Source organism: Podarcis vaucheri (genome assembly GCF_965113315.1).
Source record: "Podarcis vaucheri genome assembly, chromosome: 5".
NCBI classification, from domain to species: domain Eukaryota; kingdom Metazoa; phylum Chordata; class Lepidosauria; order Squamata; family Lacertidae; genus Podarcis; species Podarcis vaucheri.
Window position 1 is genome coordinate 69,025,596 of NC_138763.1, and position 20,331 is coordinate 69,045,926.

At 42.5% G+C, this 20,331-nt stretch overlaps 1 protein-coding gene and 1 long non-coding RNA gene across 9 annotated transcripts in view; one reads left to right on the top strand and one right to left on the bottom strand.

Moving 5' to 3' along the window:
* PRKG1 (protein kinase cGMP-dependent 1) overlaps positions 1–20,331 on the top strand; it is a gene marked incomplete at its 3' end in the record, with an annotated part of 706,724 nt that overhangs the window by 625,949 nt on the left and 60,444 nt on the right. The window lies entirely within an intron of this gene.
* LOC309532209 overlaps positions 1–20,331 on the bottom strand; it is a 738,788-nt gene that overhangs the window by 610,798 nt on the left and 107,659 nt on the right. The gene's annotated exons all lie outside the window — the stretch shown is intronic.

A 20,331-nucleotide genomic window follows, 5' to 3' on the forward strand; every position in this document is an offset into this window, starting at 1 on the left:
TCCTTTAGTGTTGTAAAAGAAAACTCCTAAAAATATAAAATTAAAGAAATGTGATCAGTACCAATGTATATACAGTGGTACCTTGGGTTAAGAACTTAATTTGTTCTGGGGGTCCGTTCTCAACTTGAAACTGTTCTTAACCTGAGGTACCACTTTAACTAATGGGGCCTCCCGCTGCCGCCACGCCACTGGTGCATGATTTCTGTTCACATCCTGAGGTAAAGTTCTTAACCCGAGGTACTATTTCTGGGTAAGCAGAGTCTGTAACCTGAAGCGTCTGTAACCAGGGGCGCCGACTTATAAAAAATATTGGGGGGGCCCATACCGGGGTCCATACTGGCGGCAGGATGGCAGTGGTGCTTTTGCATGCAAGAACCGGCCTGCCCTCCCCAGGCTTCACACCGGGAGGCGGCCACCCCCTCCTACCAACGTCACCTTAGCCGAACCCAGAAAAAAAGCCCCGCTCCGGCGGCGGGAACTCCCGTCCCCTCCATTCTCCCCTCACCCCGGTCCCTCGCCGGCGACGAATACGCCGTTCCTCGGCCCCGCGGCTCCATTCCTTTCTAAAGTCCCGCCGCTGGGGGTCTTCCTCTGACTGACCGACCTGCCCGCCCCTTCTCAGGAGCTCCCGGTCACTTTGGGAGGCGTGCGCCGGAGTCCCCTGCGCGGTTTTTGGCAAGGTGCCTAATAATTTTCTTAAATTATTGGGGGGGCAGAGCCCCCCCAAACGAATTTTTGAGGGGGCTCGGGCCCCCTCAGGCCCCATGGAGTCGGCGCCTATGTCTGTAACCCAAGGTACCACTGTATATTTTTTTACCATATTCCAAAAGTACAACTATGTTTCACAGTATTTCTTTGAGACAATAAATAAAAGATCAACAAGTCAAAAAAAAATGTGTGGCTCTCAAGTAGTGGAGACCTGGACTGGCTCCTATAGCAGCAATTATTCCCATTGCTTGTCCTGCCAAAGAGGAGTGGCGACACAAGGAGATATGGGCCTGGGATGGGCTGGAAGGAGGCAGGCAGTTGCCCTTCTGGCCTAAGACATGGAGAAGATGAGCTGGTAGATTCACTCTTAACACCAAAGCAAGGCAGCTACATCCCAGGATCGGCTGAGTGATCACATTGCAGCAGCAATTGCAACCTCTGGATTGCTTGGTCCTGCACATAGAAAGGAGAGGACAACAGAGAGGAGGACAGCCTGCTTTCTCCCTTACACCATCCTTTTCACCCTTAGTTGATAAACCCAACTCCCCCCCCATCAGGAATTATTACACAAACTGCAGCTAAAAATAACTAGCAGGTTAGAAAGGTTGGTTTGACAGACTAGCTAGTGCTTCAGTCAACATTCATATTAAGAAAGGAATAATATTCACACCAGCAGACTAGCTGGAATCACAACACCGACAACTTGGGAATATGTTCTCAACTCCTCAGAAATCTGTATATAATAGTACACATTCCAACAAATTGATGATAAGGGCTGCTATAATTGCGACTTAGACATTCTCTTGCCTGAACGATCTTAATAGAAAGTCTTACAAGTGTGCATTATAGTTTAATCTTCTCTGTGAAACCAGAAATGACTTCTATTATTTTTTATTATTTTTTTGCAATAAAACGAGCAGAATTCAAGGTTCTTGAGAGGCACAAATTGAAAGGTGCCTAAACAGTATAAAGTTTAAGTGGTAACTTGTTATTGCCATATTTACAACTACTCTAGGGTATTGTTGAGAAATGTGTAAGAGAGCCTAGTATGTTTTTGACCCTGATGGTAAGTCAGAACATTATAGATGTCTAGCAAGCTCCAGCGGTAGCCAGCAGAGGAACCTGACACAGGGCATTAATTTTTAGGGTGGTGGCAGAGCTGAGGCATTCATAGATCTGCTGAATCATTTCCCAGAGGGGGCCTGATTTGGGCCTCTGCTACGCCAACCTGGAGCTAGTGCGGCAAAAAATTATCTCCCAATGTTCCATCCTGGTTGACAGGAGCTGGCAGGGCTGAGGATGCTATGGATAATCTCCTTTCCACTCTTCCCAGGGCCCTCTTAAGACTGCTCTGCCCATCCTTTTCTTGCATGTCTATGCAATCCTAAAGTGGCTGAATTAAGTGGTCTTTGACTTTGTTAAGCTGAAGGTATCACTGCTTCATACATCTAGAAGTTACAAAGCACAACAACTTTTCAGAAAATATATTAGTCAAATACCACACGCAGATTTGCTAGGCTTGTTGAAAGTATCCATATGGAATACGTTGTACCTAACAGAAGCCATACTGAAACCTGCTTCATAAAGGTGTTCTGTTCAACAGTTCCTTCATCTGGCAGAGCTCCTATAAGATGGTTTTTCATGTTGCTCTAATTGACTTCAACTAATTGCCTTTCAAGGGAATATATTTCAAGTATCAGGCTGTGAATTGACAGCAGGAGATACAGTTCTGTGTAAGCAAGGTGCACACTTGCTAATAAGATAAGTGGCAGAATATTATTCTTTTCTGTCAGTTTGCACTGGAAAATATCACATTATTGAGCACCGATCATAGTGACTTTGAGGAATGTTTAAGTTACTTATTTATATATAGAAAGCTGACTCAGTGATTGATTCCTGGCCACAATGTGTGCAATTCAAAGATTTATCACATCTGAGGTGCCTTCTAGTTTGCTCTATAAAAGAATATAAACCCCAATGTGCCCAGGTATTTCACATTGTGCAGTGTTATCTTTCTTGGAGAAGGGAACGGAGAATTCCCCTCACACAGAAATTTCATTGTTTACATTTGAACTGTTGGATTGCAACCAGTGGCTTTATTTTGGCCTCTCCTACTAGTGGCAGTGGCAGAGAAAAATACTAGATGGGGGGTGGTGCGGGTACACAAACAGGACAAAGTGAATTTCGGGGAACCAGCTTGTGAAACATACCTTTCTGTCAAGTAACCAGAAGGATTCATCACTTGCAGGGACATAGGCTACTTGTTTGGCAGCACCTATGTCCGAATCCCATGCATGTTGCTGTCTCCTTTTCCCAGCACCAGATCAATTTTAATCTATCATGCTGAATAATTCTCAGCCAATGAGCATTGGCTAGTTATCTTGTAGATATCAATAATATCACTGTACTTGGTTGTTGTCAGCCTGAGCTACTATTAGTAGCTTCGGATAAGGCGGCGTTGCAAAGCAACATGATGTGTGCAACGGAACGCAGACTTTTGATATTACTCATTTGGGGATGTGCAACAGAGATGTGGGAGCAGATTGTGCATTTCCCAGATAGTGAAGAAGTAATGTAATATATATATATATATATATATATATATATATATATATATATATATGCAGGTTTTGGTGTCTTTGGGTGTCTTCCCGTGTAAGAGTCGGGGTGTCTGTGCGACGTTTCGACGAGGTCTCACTCGTCATCTTCAGGCTGGTGCTTTCGGCTTCTTGTTACTGGAACAGAGTAACCAGTAACTGTTACTGTTAACTGTTACTGTTCTTGTTACTGTTCCAGTAACAAGAAGCCGAAAGCACCAGCCTGAAGATGACGAGTGAGACCTCGTCGAAACGTCGCACAGACACCCCGACTCTTACACGGGAAGACACCCGAAGACACCAAAACCTGCATATATATATATATATATATATATATATATATATATATATATCTCAGATAAAACGGTGTCTTAAGTAAGCTTAAAGTGTTTGTGATTCTTCTTCCACAACACTATTGCATATAACCTGCTATGAGTAATGAAAATATTTTTGCCATGTTTGGATGTCGCTCTAAACCATACTGTAAAAAAGGTAAAGGACCCCTGACAGTTAAGTCCAGTCGCAGACGACTCTGGGGTTGTGGCTCTCATCTCGCTTAACAGTTTTTCCAGGTCCTGTGGCCAGCATGACTAAGCCGCTTCTGGTGCAACGGAACACTGAAACCAGAGCAGCACACGGAAACGCTGTTTACCTTCCTGCCAGAGCAGTACCTATTTATCTACTTGCCCCCTTTTTTTTGGCATGCTTTTGAACTGCTAGGTTGGCAAGTGCTGGGACTGAGCAACGGGAGCTCACCCTGTTGCAGGGATTCGAACCACCGACCTTCTGATTGGCAAGCCCAAGAGGCTCAGTGGTTTAGACCACAGCGCCACCCGCGTCCCTAAACCATACTGTAGTGCAGTGTAAATGAGCTGGAATGAGCTGCAGCAAGCCTTGGGCACTTGCACTCCCCTCTCCCCGGTATAGCTGCGAGGAGCTCAAAAGCTGTTGCTTTCATTTTTACTTTACCACAGCTTGTCGTGTCTGAACTGACAAACTGGTTAACGTTAACTGTTTTTCTCTGAAACAAGCACAGTTGAAACCGTGGCTTTGTGTGATGTCTGAATGCAGCCTTTGTGCTGGCAGTGCTCTAGAAAATTGAAATATACTCAGATATATTGAAATATTTCTTTCTTCCTATAGACAAGCAGCCACAAGGGCATGCCTTTCAGTACCACGTTATCTTAGTTATAGCATAGTCATAAATACTGTCAGCCTGGTAAATACATATATAACTCTTCTCTAATGTACAAATCCTACATATGAGTAGAATTCCAGCTGTAACATCAAGTAAACAATGAATGACATCCTGTGATGCACAACTGCAATTTGTTTGCACAGCAGAACATCTCTTCTCACCCTGCAGCTCATTGTGTCCCCTCAAAACCTCTGCAGGATCCCCCCAACCCTCCAGAGCAGGGGGTTTTTTTGAACAGGGGCAGCTGCCAGGGGTGGCAAAAGAAAGGAGAAATCCTACTGAGTGAACAGAGACCCACTTGCACTATGGTGAATTTCACCCAGCTACTTACATTTAAATACAGATATAAAATAAACAAAAATTACAGTGCTTCAGTATATCATAAACAGACATTTCAAAGCAATTCCTTCATAAATTCTGCTTCGAACATCAATATTAATATCATGTTGCAAAAAAAAATGTGGTAGTGCCAAAAGAACAAGAATCTACACGTTTTCCTTTAAATATTCTTGAGTTCTCAAAAAAAAAAAAGCATTGTTTTATTGATGGCTTAATTATGCTGCACATGAAATAAGTCTGGAAAAGAACTCCTATCAACTTAAATGAATTACAGATGGCAACACTACAAAAAATAATTTCCAACCCTATTTTCGCTCTGCATTTTAGATTAGGACTTAATTCTTGTTGCCTATCTGTGAAGCAAATTCCATATGCAACAGCTGAAGAAAGCAGTTGACTCATTGCCAGCAAAAGTCTGCTTTTTTAATGTTTAATTTGCTTCCTAAGTTAGGGAATATCTAAATCTTTATTATTTGGTCTCCTGTCTTTCCTTCAAGACACTTGGTTTGGCATACATATGTATTTTTTATCCCATTTTCCCTCACAACAGAGAGGCCCAGTTCTGATTTGGGGAGAGGGGTGAGCAAATGGCTTTGTGGGAGCCTTGACACACCCTGGGAGCTTACCAGATAAAGATGTGCTGATGAACCTGTTTAGTTTTTGAAAACTAAATATTTTAAAGGCCCATTGTTTAGTGGAGAAGAACCGGGCTGGGTGGCTGTAGCAATCATACTCTGGAGCAGCACTCTGTGTGCTATGACGGGCTCCTCGTCAGTAGTGATTACTTGTTCTGTCTGCCCTTAAAGGAACATGGCCAACAGTGTGTCCCACTTGTGCCAGAAGAATTGGATCTTACCTGTTACATAGAGTTGGCACTTCCCCCTTCCTTCCTTTTTTAAATTCGGGACCCCTTGCCTTTAATAATATGAAAGTAACAGCTACAATTGGAACCTCTGAAAACCCTCCAAATAAATGGTGGATGGAGCAGGACGGAAAGGAACACAGTGTTTGGCAGCATGTCTTTTGCTGGATGCTGCTAGCTCTTCAACAGCTCTGCACCATCATAGTGCTGCCTTTTGCACCCCTATTTCTGCTGTCTCTCCTCTCATTGATGCCTTTTCATAAGAAAGTGGAGGAATCATCTCCCCCTTCATTGTCCCTCAGCAGTTGCAGCTCTCTAGCATGTAGTTGTGGTGTATTGAATTATTGTTTTTAATCTGCTGTGTATTTTGGAGTGATCCACCTATTATGCTTTTAAAAAAATCCTTGAAGGGGGTGCTGGGAGGCTGTGTAGAAATATAATAAAATAATAATAAACTCAATATACATAGAACCACTGTGAACTACCACTCTTTAAAAAGAGTCATTTAATCTCCTGTAATGGGAAGCATCAACTTTGGATATCAAAGTTATCCATGACTGTTTAGTACATTTAAACATATATATATAGACAGCTTGGCCCTACCTGCCTAAAAATTATGAGTAATATTCAGCTAAGTTTTACTCAGAGTAGATCCACTGAAATTAATGAGCATTACTAAGGTAGATCCCTTTATCTGAAATTAGGCTTGTATATTCTGTTTCTCGGTAGGAATTCATTTTTGTTTCAGAATCCTTTATGGCCTTTGAGCAAATGCTGTTGCCTAATGCATGCCATGCTATCATTTTTATGGACTGCTCAAGAAGCAATTGGATGGCATATATTTGTTATGTGATGGTTTGTGTATATACCATAGACTCCCAAAGTGGTGCAAAGAAGATGAATATAAAAGAAATATACAATAATAGTACAATAAAGTACACATAAAGTTATGTGTAATATTTATCCTTGGTCCCATGCATTATACTTGGGTCACATCAAATTAGAACAAATTACAATTTTTATTGATACAAAAATCCCTTCTTTACATTTACTTAAAATTAAGGCAGACTCCAATTACTTTTTACATATACAGGATGTCATTTTTTGGGTCCATTACATTCCCCCCTCCCCATAAGAAATTCTCTATTTTAATCATGTTTGGCAAACTACCCTTCTTCCCAGGATCTCAAGGGGGGCATACATGGGCCTTTTGTTGTTGTCAGTGCTATTTTTCTAGACGAAGAGGTGCCGGAACTCACCAGCCTCCTTTGTTCTCTTATAATGGCAATGGTGCCCACCTAAGAGGTATAGGAACTGTGTTCTGGTGAGTTCCAGCTGAAGAAAAACCCTGGTTGTTGTCTTGCATGTTATAGTCACAACATAAACTGTGACGTGAAGAGATGGCGACTGGACCAAGGCTTCATGGCTGAGCAGAGGGTGGGTTTCCAAATCTGTCCAGCACTCAGCACTGGCTCTTCCTCTAGCTTTAGGCAGTTTTCATCATTGCAGTTATTATGCTGCTGCTCAGGCTCCAAGAGCAATGTAGGGTAGATGGAAACAAAGCACTAGAGGCACTGAGGAGAAGACGCTGAATGGCTTCGTTTTGATCTTTAAACAAAGAAAATACTTGAATAAGAACAACTTTTTACATTTAAAAAGTGCCAACAGCTAAGAACATGTCTTGAAGGCTAAGAATGTTTTCCTCCTTATCCATGAAACTTCAGTAAACTTGCCAATGAGTGGAAGAAAGACCAATTAAGCTAGTTCAAGGGAAAGCTATAATGAGAAGTTGAATGTGTTTATTGGCCCTCTATTCCCAAATTAAACATCTTTCCACAAAGTAATGGGGCTGCTCATTATGTTAATGTTTGAAAATAACAGGATAGTGCTTTTTCTTTTCTTTACAAAAACTATGTTCTGGCTTATGTAGATTCTAATGTTGTGAAATCTAACACTGCGCTGCAAAAAGACCACTAAGTTCATGTGAGTGAAACATTCAACCCAATTCAATTAACAGAAAATGTTCCTGCTTCACATGTTATGTTAAAGGCCAAAAGCAAGTAGGGGGACAGTTTATTTGCCACATATATTCCAGTCCTGTTGTCTTTGTCCATGGAGTTTTCTTGGCAGAGATACTGGAGTGGCTTGCTGGTTCCTGTTCCAGGTGGATCACATTTGGTCAGAACTCTCCACTATGACCAATCCATCTTGGGTGGCCCTGCACGGCATTGCTCATAGCTTCTCTGAGTAATTCAGGCCCCTTCACCACGGCAAGGCAGTGATCCATGAGTTTGACCAAACTGCGGGAGGCAGTGGAAGACAGGAGTGCCTGGCGTGCTCTGGTCCATGGGATCACGAAGATTCGGACACAACTAAATGACTAAACAACAACACCAACGTTCCAGTCCAACCACCATGTTCATAAATGATAGTGCTTTTAATAGTGTTGTGCAATTCCCACTCTGTGGTCACCAGGATCAGATTATTCAATGTGGCACCACTGATTGTGTGGAACTCCCTTCCAGTGCATGTTAAGCAAGCTCCTTTTGTATTAGACATTTGCTAAAAATGTATTTTTACACAGTTTTCCCTGAAGTGTGACCAGTACTGCAGTGTTAATTATCTAATGTTGAACAGTTTTAATGTCTGAAGTTTTATATAATGTATGTAACCTTTTTAATTGTCAACATTTGTGGAAGTTTATGCTTTCAATGAATCATATATAAATTTGCTGAATTAAGCCATTTTTCTAAGTAAAAGCTGTAGCACCTACCCCACCCATCTGCTCCAATTTCTGCTTATAAAGGCAGATTCATTTGTGATTCATTTGTCTCGCCCTTCACATAAAGCCACAACTGTAGCCCTATAATACAATGGAGGAGATTTACTAGTCCAAACTATTTAAGACAATGTCACTATTGATGTTTCATTACTATGAAATTTCATTGCTGTTCAGCAATGTAAATAATGCAGATAAAGCTTAGCTGTGTAACCAACTTAGGTAAAGGATTTTGAAGCCTCTGGAAGGCCTTCAAGATCCCATGACTGCCATATCTAAAAGAGAAGAGAAATAGACAGGACCACAAAATAGTGTGGGCAGTTCCCCCCATCAGCAGGCTGGGGGGGCACATTATTCAGCTACTGCCACTCTCACAGAGAGAAGCTGTACTGAATGGGATAGATTGGGAGGTTGGCCTCAGAACTGGGGACCAAATATGGGCCTCATAGCTCTCTGCCTGGCCCTCTGGACTGGCTACATCCTTCCCAAGCCTCATCGCTCATTGACCCTGCTTCATACCCTCTTGAGTGTTTTTGTCTGGATTGAAAGTATCCCTGAACTCTGATAATTCTTCTTGCTTGCCTGGATGTAGTCTATGTTGAGTGTGGAATTAATATAAGATGATACTCAGGGATAACGTTGAATGTGGTTCAATTGATCGGGGCAATAGCTATAATAAAAATTACTATAATAAGCAATAAACTGTAGTAAACAATAATAAAGCAAAATAAAAAAAGAAGTGTGCATGCACACGAAAGCTCATACCAATAACAAACTTAGTTGGTCTCTAAAGTGCTACTGGAAGGATTTTTTTTATTTTGTTTCGACTATGGCAGACCAACACCAGCTACCTACCTGTAACTAATAATAAAACAGATTGATCTGAGTATTGGTTTTTATCTGCGCTTTTTGTATAGTATGCAATTCATGTGTATTTTATTTATTGTTTTTCTATGTTTAGAACATGCCTTGGTATCAAAAAGGCTGGGATCAATAAAAAAGCAAAACAAATAAAACAAGAATAATGCTTAGTTTTATAAAGGATAAAATAAAACACACATTTAAAGCGTCTACTTGCATATTTAATATAACCAATTTTAGCTGGAAGAAAGACAAATGACTCTCTGATTCCTTTTAAATTATTTCCTATGAAAATTTGCATGTGTTTCTTTTTATGGTTGTTTGTAGCTCAAAGTATCTGAGTTCTAATTGCTATATGTTTTCCCCAGCTTATTTATGAAGTGAAAATGCTGCTCTAGTCTCATCTGAAATTTCAGGTCTCAGTGCAAATCTAAATTACTCTTATTTTGTGTCTTTAATTCATCAATGTATCTAATTTACAAAATGCATTGTTTACAACATCATAAAGTGATTCCCTTGGAAAGGATCAGGACATACCTTTGAGTACCAAAAAGGTTTCTGAGATAAGCATTATAAGTTGTTGAAATAATTCTGTTATCAGCAATAGAAGCTGTTGTTTTAGTGAAAGCGACTCCTTATCGTATCAGATGAAATGAAACCATATGTAAGGACAACTCAATTATCTTTGCATCTGTTCCTCTAAACTGCTCTAAGCGTTCAACAGCTTACTCATGAGAAGTTCTGTTAAAGTCAATGAGACCCTTGAGTAGTTAATTAGTTTCCTGATTGCATTCTTAACCTACATTTGCAAAGGTGAAAATCTTTCAGTTGATTGTGTGTTTGCAGCTCTGCATTGAAGTACAAGGTGCTACAGATTAGCCATACATTGGAAGGAAAGTAAGATAGAAAAATATACTCTGTGTGCATACACACCTGCCAGAAACAGGTGTATATAAATTGGGCCTGAACCAAATAATTATCAGTATTCACTTGGATAGTGTCTTAATACTGGATATTTGCTTTAAAATTTGCCTATGTGTTCCAAAAAACAATAGCTGAAAAAATACTTTGCCAAACATTGAAAGTCTCTCATTTTCATAGTTCAACTTAATTCTTGTTCTCACTTTCCTTGGCCCCATTGGACACGTGTGTGTGTGTTGTGATGTTTATGACATCAGAACTTTAGAGGTAGCATCACAGTGGTCAACAAAACCACCAGGCGCATCACAGCCAGACATATTTAATGCCATAATGGCACGTTGGACTGGCAGCAAGGACAACCTTTTTAAGGGTCTAATAAATGGCAGCAGCCACAGGGACAAAAGAGTGTCAAATAGCATAGAAATGATGTAAATATATGTAACACATAGTTTTGTCCCAGGCAATCTGGTGGCATATGTGGCAGAAAGATCCCATAGATAGCCATCTGTACTTAAAAGTTGGAATAGCCATTTGATTTCTACTTCAAGAAAGTTTTTAAGCAAGTGTATTTTCCCATCCATGTCTCATGTTTACTTCTTGTAGACCTGTACTATTTATTTCAAGTTACCAAATAATTGTACTGCTTTAATCAAATCCATTTCTCAGCTGTTGTAGATTCTGATGCAAATGTCACACCAAAGCTGAAGGGCCAAAATTTCAACAGAAATAAAGAGTACTTTTCACAAAATATGATGATTGAATGTGCTCAGTTTCTAATATATAGCAGATTATCTCATTTAGTACAAGTGTGTGCTTTTAAGGTTTATCGACTAGTTTTCACATTAAAACGCAATATCACTTTTTACAATACTTTGTAACCTTTTTAGCTTTATATCTAGTTTGTTCATTCCATAACTTCTTGGCTTATTTGCATTTTTATGTATTATGAAACATAACATTGTCAACTTACTCCTGCTCATTTAGATTTTACAATTTCCCTATTTCGTCTCAGTTTCCATGGAAACCTGAATTGGTATGACAACAGAGAATAAAGAGATGAAGACAGTTCTTCAAGGATATAAATGAACTCAATATAGAATTCCATGGATTATATACCCGTCAGAAATAATCTAGGTATTAGCATTTGAGCTGTGTATATTCTAGAAAATAAAATTGCAAATTTTATGGAGGGAGAGTGGAAAGGGCATAGTCTAATTTACTAGTCTGTTTCTATTAGTAATCCATGCACCTATACTCAAAAAGACTGGCTGGAATATTGGATAAAGAACATAGAAAGTAAGCATTCATAAATTACAAAATTGCTTACATTTGGGGAAATGTTTTTATAGAGATATCAATGGGGAGGTTCTGATCTAACACACTAGACTCTCACAAGCTACAGGGGTACTGAGGCCCTCATGGTTGGTTTAAAATGGAAGAGGGGGGAATAACAAGACCAGCATGTATGACACAACCCAAATGCTAGATTCCACCCTGTGGTTTTTTTTTACTTTCTTTTCTCAGTATATCTTTCTAGTTTAGCACTTAAATTATCTCATCAACACTATGGAAAGTGTCCTATCTGGGGTACATCCAGTATCCATTGTTTGTCATGACAAATGCTAGCTATCTAGTTTTTAATCTCATTAGCATGGAAATGCATGGAATCTAGATCATCTCACGTTAATCCCTTTACTGTTTGAATATGCCATTAATCATCTTCAACTGTACTATCTGTTATGCGAGTCAAAGTAGCATAATTAATGCTAGTTGAAGTGCAATGTGGGATCACTGTAAGAAGCAAGTAAGGGTGGTTTTGTCCTGTGCTACATCGTTGACATCTGTCTGTCTTGGGAGACAATGGAAGAGTGCACCTTCAGGGATGAAGTCAAACCATCAGAGAGTTACAGTGCCTGCTGTGCCTGCAGAGACCAATGTTTAAGAGACATGTTTTGTTGCAGCAGAGGCAGATGAAGGCATCGTTCTTTCTGTGGTCCTCTCAGTGGTCAGTCCTCCTCTGATCACTGCTGTGGATGAACAACCTGACTGACTGTCTCCAGGCACTGCAGTTGTCTGCAGGAGGTTCCCACATGGCGGGTTTGATGTTGGCAACCTTCTTGTCACATTTGCAGACATATTTGTAGTGCAAAGTTGGTCTGCTGATGGGCCTGGTGCCTGAAGCCAATTCTCTGTAGAGCACATACTTGGGGATCCTACCATCTTCCAATCTGTGGACATGACCAAGTTGTGTAGACATTGATGATGTGCAAACATGCTGGGAATGTCGTCTTGGGAGAGCACATCGTTGTTTGAGGCTCTGTCCTGCCATCTGATGCCCCAAATCTGCCCGATACAGGGCGTGCTGAAATAACTGGGTTGGAGATAATTACATGATGATTAATGAGAGCCAAGGTAATCTTAGCTATCAAAATTCACTCTAGAGATAAGAATGAATGGAGGATTAACCTCTGATGCTCTGGAAAAATCACTAAGTTGGGAGACTGAGAAGCTGCCAGCTCCTGGGAGCATAGATGAGGGTGGGCAACTTAAGAGGAACCAACATTGTGCCCAGAAGCCATGTAAGAACCTTTTCTGTTTTCCTACGGATATCTAAAGTAATTTTTCTACATCACATTTCCTCCCCTGGGAAAGGAATGTGGTTCGAACAGGAAGAATGCTGTGAAGATCTAATGGTGGAGATGGGAAATTGAAGTTCTTAAGGTGGAAACTGTGATTATCTTAAGGTGGAGATTAAACTGTTAACAAGACCAAGAACATTCAATATGGGAAATACATTGTGGGACATTCCATTGACTCTTGGCACCTTACAGAAATTATTGGATAAGCAATTAAAAGAAATTAGAGCTGGGATTGATGAAATGGAGCATGACACTGGAACAGAGAAGAATGAAATGAAATTAAAGGGGAATAAGAGACTTTAGATAACAATATTGATAATGGATTGCCAGAACAGGAGAGTGAAATGGTAGAACTGGAGGCAACAGATGGTGAAATAGACAAGTCCTTCACACAGGTGTCTAGAAGAATTGAAACAGCCAAATGGCAGAGTTGTGATGTTGGAGGAGTGGAACAAAGGGGTGGATTGAGGGATCAAGAGATATTCTAAGATGGCAGAGATAGAGTTCAGAGAGAAAGGATTCTGTGTATAATTTGGAATGAATTCAGAGGAAAATGCTATAAAACCTCTCGTGCTTCTTTGGAAAAAGAATGGAAGAAAAGGAAATGGAATGAAAATTATGGCAAATACAACAAGAAATGGGACCGAATATACTGAACTGGGTGCAAAATAATGAATACATGGTAAGAAAAGAACTACGGAATAATATCTCAGTATATTATGACAGCAGAGAGCATAGGCATAAACTCTGGGGGGCCCTGGGTGCCTTGGTACCCACAAAATGTCCACTCTGGGTGCCCAAGCATGTCTGCGGCCACAGCAGACCCCAACAGAAAGCCAGCAGAGGCAAGGCAGTGGGCAGCACCAGAAGGCAGAGACTATGCAGCGGGTGCGCACACATCATGTGTCATGTTGCGCTCGCGCTGCTGGGCATCCACAGTCTAGGGCCCAAGTCAGCACTGCTGACAGAGAGACACTTATATAGACAAAGATGAAAAGCTTTATTGTATCATGAAAAATCTTTAATAAAATCTTATAAATAAACCCAGTCTTGGAAGAGGCTGACATCTGGCCTTTATCCAAATAGGAGATTTCATACAAAGGTATGTCCATAATAAGCTGAAAACCATAATATGTTTATTCCAATAGCTACTAAATTCCTACTCCTAAAGAACAGTGGTTTTCAATGGACCAAATCATTCTCATAGAGATATAAATAAAAACCATGGTGCTGTAAATGTCTGAAAAGAAAACATAAGTATATTGTTGTACCATGCAGAGGACATGTCACCATGTACCAAATATATTTATGACCATGGAACAATGTTTTTTTTATCTTTCCACTGGTGCCTTTCAGCTTCATTGTTGAGAATTCACATGTTGCTGAGATAATGAATTCTTACATTTCCACAACAGCGTATTTTCCATAACATTTGAAGGACACTGTGTATATGGGACCATAGTTCAGCCACAGACTACATGCTTTGTAGGTCCCAGGTTACTTTCCTGGCTTCTGCTAATAAAAGAATATTGAAAGGAAAAGGAATCGGGTAGAAGGTAATGTGAAAGACTGTTTTTCAGAGGAAAGCATACCTGGATAGATGAACGATTGGCCCGATACATTTAGTATGTATGCATGAAAATATGTGGGTAAACGTGCCCCTGGGAGCATTGAATGCCATGTGAAGCAGACCTCAGGATGTATTCAACTGACAGCTACCTCACAGAACTAAAGTTGGCAGGCAGGGGTCCTGAGAATTCAGTGCCTTCAGCATAGGGAAGCAGCTATGCCCGCTGCACGGCCTATTCTGTTCAACTTAATTATTAACTTGTTCTGGTCCTCCTGACATAACTAAAGTGCCTGGTTCATTTATGCACTAAAATGGGAAGTGCTCTGAAGGAAAGAGCTCGGTGAGATTTCCAAAGGCATCCCAATGTCAGACCATATGGTATAAGCAGTCCTTTTTCTTTACTCAAGGGTATGGGCAATAGGGGCAGTACAGGATTCCTTTTGGTGTACCGACCTCCCCGCTGCACCAAGGATTCCCTGTCCGAGCTGCTTCAGGTCGTGGCGGATGTTCTCCTGGAGACACCTAGTTTGGTTGTCCTGGGGGATTTTAACATCCACGCCGACACGACCTTACAAGGGGCCGCTCGGGACTTCGTGGAAAGCATGGCCTCCATGGGGCTGTCCCTGAATAAGTTGGGCCCAACTCATAGTCATGGACATGCCTTAGACCTGGTATTCACCTCTAGCGACGTGGGTGATCTGACACTAAGTAAAAATGAAACCAAAGAAGTGCCATGGTCAGATCACTTCCTGGTGCAACTGGACTTCTCCACGACCCTTCCCCTCTGCAGGGAGGTGGGACCAATTCGAATGGTCCGCCCCCGCCACTTAATGGATCCAAATGGTTTCCAGAGAGTGGTAGGGGATGCTTTATCCCATGTTGATGGCCTTTCAGCTGACTCCCTGGTGGCCCGCTGGAATGCGGAGTTAACCAGGGCTATCGACTGTCTGGCTCCGAAGCGCCCTCTCCGATTGCATGGAGCCCGGACAGCCCCGTGGTTTTCTTCGGAGCTGAGGGCGATGAAACAATCGCTGAGACGGCTAGAGCGTCGGTGGCAGAAAACTCACTCCGAATCTGACCGGACACAGGTTAGAGCTCAACGTCGAGCCTACCAAGTGGCGATAGCGACGGCGAAGAAGACTTTCTTCACCGCCTCTATTGCATCTGCAGAAAATAGTAGCAGGAGACTCTTTCAGGTGGTCCGCAACTTAACGGAACCACCTTTACCATCGGGGCCTTGTAAAGACCCCAAGATCTCCTGCAACGATTTTGCAACGTTTTTTGCAGATAAAATCACTCATATTCGGAAGGAGCTAGACACCACCGTGGGAGCAGGGCTGGGGCGGGAGAGTGCTAGAGCCCTGTCTGGTCAAGTTGCATGGAATCAATTTCAATCCGTTACCCCCGAGGATGTGGACAGGCTGCTTGGACGAGTGAAACCAACCACCTGTCTCCTTGATCCTTGCCCATCCTGGCTTATAAAAGCTAGCCGGGAAGGGCTGGGCGATGGGCTCTGCGGGGTGGTGAATGCTTCCCTCTGTGAGGGAACATTCCCAGATCCGCTGAAAGAGGCGGTCATTAAACCGCTTCTTAAAAAACCATCTTTAGACCCGGCCAGTATGGCCAACTATCGCCCAGTCTCAAATCTTCCATTCTTGGGCAAGGTGATTGAGCGTGTGGTTGCTGAACAACTCCAGGCACGCCTGGAGGATGCGGACCATTTGGATCCCTTCCAATCAGGGTTCAGGCCTCATCATGGGACTGAAACTGCCTTGGTCGCACTGGTTGATGATCTCCGGCGAGCTAGGGACAAAGGTGAGAGTTGTTTCCTAGTTCTGCTGGATCTCTCAGCGGCCTTTGATACAATCGACCATAACATCCTTCTGGACCGTCTAGAGGGGTTGGGAGCTGGGGGCACTGTTATACAGTGGTTTCGCTCCTTTCTCCTGGGCCGTGTTCAGAAAGTGGTGGTGGGGGATGAGTGTTCAGACCCTTGGGCCCTCACTTGTGGGGTGCCTCAGGGTTCCGTCCTCTCCCCCATGCTTTTTAACATCTATATGAAGCCGCTGGGAGAGATCATCAGGGGGTTTGGACTGGGTGTCCATCAATATGCAGATGATACCCAGCTCTACCTTTCTTTCAAATCAGAACCAGTGAAGGCGGTGAAGGTCCTGTGTGAGTGCCTGGAGGCGGTTGGAGGATGGATGGCGGCTAATGGATTGAAGTTGAATCCTGACAAGACAGAAGTACTGTTTTTGGGGGACAGGGGGCGGGCTGGTGTGGAGGACTCCCTGGTCCTGAATGGGGTAACTGTGCCCCTGAAGGACCAGGTGCGTAGCCTGGGAGTCATTTTGGACTCACAGCTGTCCATGGAGGCACAGGTCAATTCTGTATCCAGGGCAGCTGTCTACCAACTCCACCTGGTACGCAGGCTGAGACCCTACCTGCCCGCTGACTGTCTGGCCAGAGTGGTGCATGCTCTAGTTATCTCCCGCTTGGACTACTGCAATGCGCTCTACGTGGGGCTACCTTTGAAGGTGACTCGGAAACTACAACTAATCCAGAATGCGGCAGCTAGACTGGTGACTGGGGGCGGCCGCCGAGACCACATAACACCGGTCTTGAAAGACCTACATTGGCTCCCAGTACGTTTCCGAGCACAATTCAAAGTGTTGGTGTTGACCTTTAAAGCCCTAAACGGCTTCGGCCCAGTATACCTGAAGGAGCGTCTCCACCCCCATCGTTCTGCCCGGACACTGAGGTCCAGCGCCGAGGGCCTTCTGGCGGTTCCCTCATTGCGAGAAGCGAAGCTACAGGGAACCAGGCAGAGGGCCTTTTCGGTGGTGGCGCCCGCCCTGTGGAATGCCCTCCCATCGGATGTCAAGGTGATGGAAAACTACCTGACATTCAGAAAACATCTTAAGGCGGCCCTATTCAGGGAAGCTTTTAATGTATGATATTTTAATGTTTTTTTGGTTTCTGTGGAAGCCGCCCAGAGTGGCTGGGGAAACCCAGCCAGATGGGCGGGGTACAAATAATAAATTATTATTATTATTATTATTATTATTATTATTATTATGCAGTACCAGCACCTTTTTTTCTAGAGTAAAAGCACTGGCATACGTATACATGAAATTATCCCCATCCAACTTTGTTCAAATTGCAGGGGTTCACAGAATAATCTGTTGGAGGGTTGTGCATGATCAAAAAATATAAGTTGCATCACCAAAGAAAACTATAAATTAGGACACTACTTTGCATGTGGTTGTTTTTATGTCAAATTTATAAACAATTACTATAGTGTTATGAGTTTGTGGGTGCCAGATACCTATACAGTCATACCTCAGGTTACAGCCGCTTCAGGTTGTGTTTTTTGCGGGTTGTGGACTGCCGAAACCCGGAAGTACCGGAACAGGTTACTTCCGGGTTTCAGTGGTCGCGCATGCACAGAAGCGCTGAATCGCAACCCGCGCATGCACAGACGTGGCTTGTGAATGTGCATCCTGCATGAATCATGTTCGCAACCCGAGCGTCCACTGTAATTCCTTAATCCAGTATGTGTTAGAAATTAATAAAGTTTTCTTAACCCCTGGATTCAGTAAGTGTTTTTGAAAAAACAAGGCAGGCTAGCTTGCTCATGAGGTAATTGCCTGGGTGATGGGTCATCAAGAGAAAAGAGGGACTTTGATGGTCCATTGAGAGAGCAAAGGGAAAGACAGCAAATGGGTGGGGCCACTCCTCCAACTCTTAGAGGACAAAAGCCTGAGTTTAGAGGTGAGAATTGACAGTAATGTGATGGAGAGCAACGTTTCAGAGCAGTGTTTTATGTCTGTTTGAATCCAGTCCTATGGGAGAAACAAGACACTTTCAGGGTGTTGATACTGTGAACCCATCCACCATAGGCTCGGGTTGTATATATGTGTAAATAAACCATATATCATAAAGACACCACAGTCCTGGCTGTGCCTCATTTCCAAAAGGAAACATGAACCCCGGGTCAGTGCCTGGAACCCTGGAATTCCACACCACTTGAAGACTGGAGTGGTGTGCAGCAGTGCTGTAAATAAAAATGCAATCTTACCACAGTAGAGAATACGGAAGGGAATTTGTGTATCTGCTGAGTCTGCTAGCCGTGTGTTTCTAATTGGCAGCTTCAGGCTCCTCTTCTGTTTTATGGTTACTTATTCTCAAACCAGACTCAGACTAGAGAGCCCACAAATCTTCAAACCTACAGCCCATGGGCCAATCTGAGCCCACCGGAAAGTCCAGTTTGGCCCACAAGCCCCTTTTTCCCAAACCATGTCCAGCTGTCCATCAGGTGCCATAATGGGTGATGTAAACCCACCTTGCCCTGATCCCTTCAGTCTCCAAAAAGAATCAGCATGTGCAGTGAAAGCAAGCAGACTCTTGTTTGTTTTTCTTTCTTTCTTCATTGCTGCATCCCTGCCAGAGGCAATGTCTGCTTTATACAGGCACTGACTCTGACAAGGACCACCTAGTTGCACAGTGATAAAGAAACAGGCACATGCTTTTCAGCACTATTTGAAGCATTGTCCCCCACCCCTCCAAAGGTTGCTGGAGTGATCTTTAAAGGGGCGTTGAGACTGTTGCAAAGAGCTTTGAGTCCCAGCTCTCCTGTGCTCAGACAGGATTGTGGGATCAACCTTAAATGGTTGGCATAAGAGATTTGATGCCACGTGATAGACAAGTGTATTACCCCACCCGTCTGTCAAAGTTGGTCCACAAAGTGCCAGCAAGGTTCCCCACCCCTGAAATAGAGGACTCATCTGAAAGCTTCTGAGAATTGAGAATTGTCATCTGTTAAACAGGACACATGGCCACCCTGATCTGTCTCCTCCCTTTGGTGCAAGTAAGGTTCCACTGAGAGTTTCACTCTGAGAGTCAACTGCCCTACAAAGGAGGTGTATAGCCCCCAATCAAAGTCTAAATAAACCCCAAAGAATTTTAAGCTATATACTGTCTTTCTGGGCCACTTTGCATTTATGTGACTGCACAGATTTGAAAAAAACATGTATCATATGTGATTAGTTGCAGTTCCCTGCTGAATGTACACTTGGTTTTGCCTCTGCATAATGTGTGAAATGATTCTCTGTGAAAATCTTGACATTAATATTTTAGATATACTTCAAGCCATTCTGAGAATTGCAATTGTACCATAGGGCTTTTCCTGTTACTGTATGACTCCCATACTATTTGTTTTCTGTTCATCCAACATATTTTCTACTGCTATCTTGATGTCTTTAGCCTGTGTACAATTACTGTCCCCCTCCCCCTCCCATTCAATTAGGGTGTAAAAACTGTCACAGATCATTTTTCTTTGCTTTTTTCATTGGAAGCAGATGTCTAGTAGATAGTGAGATAGATATACTTAATGAAGTCCTCAGGTAATGAAAATAACATCTTTAACCAACCCATATATAGATTGCCACATTATTTTACACCACCTGGTGGAGGTGCTCAGTTGTTGTAGTTAAATCTTAGGGACTTCTGAGGGGCAGCAAATTTTGTGATGTGAAGGAAATAAGCAACTATCCTATCTTCAAAAGACATCTGAAGGCAGCCCTGTTCAGGGAAGTTTTTAATATTTAATGCTGTATTGTTTTTAACACTTGATTGGGAGCCGCCCAGAGTAGCTGGGGAAACGCAGCCAGATGGGCGGGGTATAAACAATAAATTATTATTATTATTATTATTATTATTATTATTATTATTATTATTATTATTACTACTACTACTACTACTACTACTACTACTATATTGTGAGTCAAGAGATGCATGCCCCAGTACATTTGAGCTTCATGTTGTTATGGTTTTCTAATTGTCTCTCTAAACCAGT